Raw genomic sequence first — 6,610 nt, 5'->3', positions numbered from 1 at the left:
GATTGCATCATTGTAAAAACAAAAGGTAAAGTTGAAAGCCTGTTGCTGTAGCATGTGCCAATTATCCTGAGAGCGGAATTAATTCTATGCTTTTGTAAAGCCGGAGCCTCATTCAGTTTTACCTTTTGGCACGGAATGAAATGGCTATTTTAACTGTTATTTGAAAAAGGTAGAAGCTTTCAAAGAGAGATAGAGGGACGAGAGAGTGAGTGAATGCGACAAATGTTCCACAAGCAAGCTTATAATAGGGCCCTCATTTCCAATACACTACACTGGTAATGGCTGATGTACGTAGAGATTATAATAATTATCCACATAAATGACAATGGTAATTTCCAGTTGCAAATGCCCTTGCTGATTGTGAGGGTCTGCTATAATGTGGTGACCCCTCTCATCTCATCTGCTTGAGGGATCACAGGTTGTTGGGCCACAGCTGAAGTGATTTCTAAAGTAGAGCCAATGGTTTGTCCTAAGTCACTACTGAACAGCCTCCTACATTACCTCACAGGGCCTCTTCCATTAACTCTACACAGACCAGCTGTAAAGTCTGACTGCATTGGGAATCAAACAAATAAGGGGACTCCAGAAATCTTATATCTGACATGCTAGTCCTTTAGTTTAGTAACAGCGATATTCAGGCCCAAGTCATCAGTGTAGCAAGATTTGGTGAGAATGAGTCTTTAACATAGCTCTTTTACAGGGATACATCAGCATTATTTAACACAGTCTCTATCTACTGTATCTGTAGTGGACAGTCTGTTACCACAGACAGTAATGTTTCCCTGTACTTTGAAAAGAACAGAAAACTCGAACCCAGAATATACTTATAACAGAAGTCAATGGGCTGTTGCGAATTCTCAGACCCTGTTTCAATTCTTTTTCTAACTTGCACTCACCCACTTTGACTCACTATGTGCATTCCACCTATGCTACACAAGCGGCCAGTCATGGTAGAAGGGGAGGAGGAGTCAGTGAGAAACAGATTATTCAAATGGTTAGCAGTTTATTTAAGCAGGTTAGCCTCACTGTATGAGGAAGTCAGGTGTAGCTGAAAAGTATGTTAGGGTGGTGCAGGACATGTATGAGGATAGTGAGACAGTGGTGAGGTGTGCAGTTGGAGTGACAAATGGTTTCAAGGTGAAGGTAGGGTTACATCAGGGATCAGCTTTGAGCCCCTTTTTGTTTGCAATGGTGATTGACAGGTTGACAGATGAGGTCAGGCAGGAGGCTCCACGGACCATGATGTTTGCAGATGACATTGTAATCTGTGGTGAGAGTAGAGAGCAGGTGGAAGAGAATCTGGAGAGGTGGAGGTTTGCACTGGAGAGGAAAGGAATGAAGGTCAGTAGAGATAAGACGGAAGACGTGTGTGGATGAGAGGAAGGCAGGTGGAAAGGTGAAGATGCAAGGAGTAGAGGTCATAAAGGTGGATGACTTCAAATATCTTGGGTCAACCATCCAGAGCAATGGACAGTGCAAAAAAGAGGTGAGGAAGAGGGTGCAGGCAGGATGTCAGGGCTGAGGTGTGACAGAAGGATAGCAGCAAGAGTGAAAGGGAAGGTTATAGTGCGTCCTACTATAATGTATGGTTTGGACACTGTGGCTCTGTCTAAAAGACAGGAGGCTGAGCTGGAGGTGGCAGAGATGAAGATGCTGAGATTTTCGTTGGGAGTGACAAGGATGGACAAGATTAGAAATGAGCAAATCAGAGGGACAGTGAAGGTGGAGCAGTTTGGAGATAAAGCCAGAGAGGCCAGGTTGAGATGGCTTGGACATGTGTTGAAGAGGAATAGTGGATATATTGGGCAAAGAATGTTGGAGATGGAGCTGCCAGGTAGAAGGAGAAGAGGTAGACCTCAGAGAAGGTTTATGGATGTAGTGAAGGTGGACATGGAGGCAGATGATCTGCTGTGGCGACCCCTAAAGGGAGCAGCCGAAAGAAGAAGAAGAGCCTCAGTGAGCTAATCAGCTAGCCATGCAAACTTGGAGTAGAACCATGGTGTGGTGCACTTTCTTTTTGTTCTTCTTAGCCATGTAGTCTTTAGCGTGCTAACAAGCCAGCTAGAAGAGGGAAGTAATGAAGTTGTACCAGCAGTCATGTACAAAGGATCGAGTACTTTGTAACCTAAATCCCAGCAAATCAACAGCTTTGTCCACTTGCTTTTAAGACTTGAAAAGGAAAAATGCATCAGGCTGCAATGATTTTTGGGCTAGTTCTGATACTGTTCTGATACTGAAGTTGACCCTAGTGTTTGCTAGATCCCTTGCCCTTCTGAGAGCTCATCTAACATCCTTAACTTGAAGTTATAATGGAACAGCCCTAAAGATGGTATTGGGGTTTCCAGCCACCCTCTCATCCCCCCTAACGGAAAATAACAAGGCTAGGTAGAGAAGGGCCTATCAAACCTCTGTTGAAACAGGGGGCTAGACTAACCATTTGAAGTAAGTGACTACATAATTCAAATTTGAAACCACAACCTTTGCACTCTAACAATACATGTTGTAAGATGAGATATACATGAGAGAATGCCTTTCCAAACCTACTACTATGACGTTTTATCCAACTTTCCAACAGTGTAACAACAGTGTAAATAAGTAATGCTGGTTACTTTTCCTTACACACACACATTCAGGCAGTAATGTTTTTAGACAAAGACAATTAAGCTGTAAATCCATATAACTCATTCTCTCAGAGGTGGGATTAGTTTTCTAAAGAGAAGAACTTGTGATAATGCAGTAGTGTATAAAAGTCTTAAGCCTAAGCCCATAAACACAAAACCATTTATCTTGAAAATAAGTGTGTTTTCTTATAAACATATAAGAATAAATGCAAATTTGCATAAATATAGTAAAAAGTGACAAGAAGTTCTTGTTTTCAGAAAAGAAGTTGATATTTTGGAGCTAGTTTAAATACTGCCAGCCATCGCATAGATTAGTTTAATGGGAATTCTGCGGAATGTCTGCATAATTCAGTGGTTGAGATATGCAAAGTCATTCACGGTGAACTAATGTGAAATGGTTCATTTTTAGTTTCTTTACAGTGGTGATGATGGTGTCTACAACTTAAATGTAGGCATTTTATTTACTATCCAAAATGATCAATAAGCCTACACAAGTCATCTGAGTTTTATATGTAATGGTCACCTTGGTAAAATAGAGGTACAGTACGTTTTACTTAGATATGATTTTGCTTTGCAACACTCTACATGTACTCCTCCACCAAAAATGCTGTTGGCCAAAACCTTACCATCAAATCAAAAAACAATGTCAGCATATTAATGCAGCAGCATATTCCTAATGATTTCATGTAATAAATGTCTGTTTTTGGATCTAGGTCCCATCACCACCACTATGAACAGTTCTGACTTAATAAATTAATCTCTAGAATAAAGCTTTTCACATTTTCTGAATTACTTTTTTTTACATTACGCAAAGTGTAAATAAAAACAAAATGCAATGATGGGCAAATCATTTAACTCCTATATATAACTGAAAAAGACAACATATCAAATGCTGAAACTGAGAATTTTTTATTTATTTTTTTATTTATTTTTTTGTAATGCCAGAAAAAACACCTGGTGGTTAATTGGCAACAGGTCAGTAACATGATTGGGTATAAAAGAGCATCCCAGAGAGGCTGAGTCTATCAGAAGTAAAGATGAAGAAAGTAGTGCAACAATTCAAGAATAAGTTTCTCAATATAAAATAGCAAATAACTTTTGCTTTTCATCATCTAAAATATATAATGACATTAAAAGATTCAGAGAATCTATGTAAGATTCTATGTAAGATAGAATGTAAACTATGTAAGATTACTAGAGATTCTAGTAATCTATGTATGTGAGGGACAAGGCAAAAAAACAGTATTTGCTGGCCATGATATTTGGGCCCTCAGATGGCATTAAAACCAGACACTATTCTGTAACGGCAATCGCTGCATGGTCTCAGGAACACTTCTGAAAACCATTATCTATGAACACAGTTCATCACTGCATCCACAAATGCAAGTTAAAACTCTAAAACGCAAAGAAGAAACCACATATAAACAGAATTCAGAAATGCAGCCACTTTCTCTGGGCCTGAGCTCATTCAAAATGGTCTGAGGAGAAGTGGAAAAGTGTCCTGTGGTTCGACTAATCAACAATGGAAATTCTTTTTGGAAATTGTGGACACTGTGTCCTCCGGGCTAAAGACTTCTCAGCTTGCTATTAGTGCTCAGTTCAAAAGTCAGTATTCATGATGGGTATGGGGTGCAGTATGTGTTAAAAAGAACCATTCTTTCCTTTCTACAAAAATCAAATCACCTTGGGAGCCACAGCATTTTATGTCCATTTAACCATCTTGACTGTAAATATGTCTCAGTATATGCTAATGTAATAATAGGCTAAAAATATAACAAAACACAGACTTACTTTGCTCTGCTTTAAGCTTTGGCTCAGCTACAGCTCTATTTCTCGCTGACAGGAAACTTTTTTCCTTCTGACAGGAAACTTTTCTCAAAAGTAGAACAGTTTCTTGTAAAATGTCTTTCAATGTTCAACGAAATATGAGGCTGAAGTCAGCTTCTCATTCGCGAGCTTCTGGTTCAAATTTTCCCATTCCATCTTAAATGGTGCCTGACGCACCAGAACGAAGATAACTGCTGCACCATTTAAGGTGGAACAGGAAAATTTGAAGGAGAAACTGACTTTAGTTTTGTGACTTTTTAATGTTTGACAGTTTCTTGTTGCAGAAAAGTATCAGGAAAACAGTTGGAGTGCTTATAAAGTCTGTTTGTCTCCAAATTATCGATGTCCATCTTTCTCTTTACAATTTCGTTAGCTGCTAGATTAGTGAGACTGTGGTTTGCATTGCCATGTGACCAGCAGTCTGCACAGCAACATTTAGAGTTAAAGGGTGGTGAATTAGCAGTTAATTCCAGCATTTAAGACCATTAATTGTCAAAATTATGTACACAGGCAGAGCTTTATTTTACAGCAAAAGAGGATTATTTTATTTTTCCCTGAAAATCTAATTCTGCTATGGAACCAAAACAGGGCAGTAAAAGAGCCGCATATTGCCAACCCCTGTCTTAGACAATTTACTGTGATTTCTTTTAAACAAGTCAAGATTTGTGTTTGTTGAAGGACTGATAAACACGTCTGGTAGTCTTTATGTTAAATAGATCAACAGACTTGATAGAGGTTTGTTTGTTAAAGCTCTGTCAGGATGATGAGCTGCAAGAAGGAGTTGCACAATACATAGTAATGTGGAAGGAGTTATAGGTTCCAATTCAAAAGCTACAGACCAGTTTGATGAAGAAATGCACACTTTGTTTGAATATGCAAATGAAATATTTTCAGACTGCATGCAGTCATCATGAGAATTTACTGAAGATGGTCTGATTAGCCCAGTAACTAGCACCCGTCTCTGTGACTGACAGCAGCAATAGAAAGAATGTAATCTCTGTTTGTACAGTTTCTTTCCCAGGAGACCCTCTGTCACACTGACACGATACAAACATCAGCCAGTTTAACAGGACATGAAGCCATAATAAAAAAAGTACTTTAACAGAATATTTCAGCCAAAAAGAAAGTGAAAGACCACTAATAAGTATTATGGCGACACATTAGCATTGTGGCTAATTCTATTTGTTGATAGCCAAGTTAGCATGCTGTGTCAAGCTATTCATATAGCCTCTTTCTAGAGACCACATAATACATGCATTTAAATATTTCCCCCTGCAACTTTTATGGTCCATCAAGATTACTGAAAAAACATGCAAAGTTCAATTGAAGGACCTCCTCAAAAACAGATGGAAACTACATTACGGCTACTGTGAAAAACCATTACATTAATTTATTGCGAATGTTATGCATGCCCCTGAACAAGGCAAGAGTAAGAGTCAAAACAGAGTAAAAGTCAGTCCACACGAGGTCATAGCACAGTTCAAAAATCAAGGATGCATTAAAACAGGTCTTGTACAATTCAAAATGCAACAATAAAACATCTCTCAATCACTTTGACTGAACAAATGGGCTGATTAGTGAACGTTTTTGAATGAAATTAGTTGCTAAACGAAGATAATTAAGGTGACATTCCATGTGTCAGATTTGAGTCACAGGTTGGTCCTTGTCAGTGCATTTGCAACAGCTTAAGTGAAACAGCTAACTGAAGAACTGTCAAGAGCCCTTTAGATCCTCTTTACAAGGCTAACCTCACTGATTGGTGAGTCGCTTTTGTCTCTGTATGCCTTCAATATGTGAAGACAACTAAGCAATATGTGAAGACAACTAAGTAATTCAGCTAAAATCAATGTAAAGAAGGATATGAAATGAGAAAATAGAGTGGCATTAGTTTGCTAATGCCATTAGTTTGAAATTAGTTAAATATGAAATATTAATACGTACACTCTAAGGAGTCATTTTCTAACTTTCAAAATGTATGTCCATATAATGTCATTTATGTCTATATAATGTTTATACAATGTCCATTATGTCTCTGCAATATCATTTATGTCTACGTACACTGCCAATTACATCAATACAAATGTAATTTTTATATAATGCCATTGTTGTCTCTTCAATGTCTATATTATCAATTATATATAAAGAGAGTCATACACATTTCA

The sequence above is a fragment of the Pygocentrus nattereri genome, chromosome 9 (assembly GCF_015220715.1).
Source record: "Pygocentrus nattereri isolate fPygNat1 chromosome 9, fPygNat1.pri, whole genome shotgun sequence".
Taxonomy (NCBI): Eukaryota; Metazoa; Chordata; class Actinopteri; order Characiformes; family Serrasalmidae; genus Pygocentrus; species Pygocentrus nattereri.
This window is presented reverse-complemented; position numbering follows the sequence as displayed.